Here is a 221-nt window from a genome sequence, read left to right as displayed (position 1 = left end):
GAGAGAGAGACATGAAGCAAATTACATATGTATACAATTCATGAGGGGTCAATGTTAATTCACAAAGGCTAATCACTTACTTCTAGTGATATGATAAGATTAAGATGTTACCAGTCTACTGCCTAAATGACTGTTGTTAAGGCGGCAGTTTTTGTCAAATGAAATCATCGACTCTATGTATCGTAAGATTAAACTTTTTCTGGCGCTGTACAGTTACTTGA

The 221-nt window shown here is 35.3% G+C and overlaps 1 protein-coding gene across 1 annotated transcript in view; it reads right to left on the bottom strand.

The window, feature by feature from the left end:
• The window catches only part of LOC119585794 (substance-K receptor-like), a gene marked incomplete at its 5' end in the record, with an annotated part of 9934 nt that overhangs the window by 8882 nt on the left and 831 nt on the right, over positions 1 to 221 (bottom strand).

This window comes from Penaeus monodon, chromosome 20 (assembly GCF_015228065.2).
Source record: "Penaeus monodon isolate SGIC_2016 chromosome 20, NSTDA_Pmon_1, whole genome shotgun sequence".
NCBI classification, from domain to species: Eukaryota; Metazoa; Arthropoda; class Malacostraca; order Decapoda; family Penaeidae; genus Penaeus; species Penaeus monodon.
The sequence above is the reverse complement of the archived record's forward strand: the minus strand, read 5'-3'. Positions and strand labels throughout refer to the sequence as shown.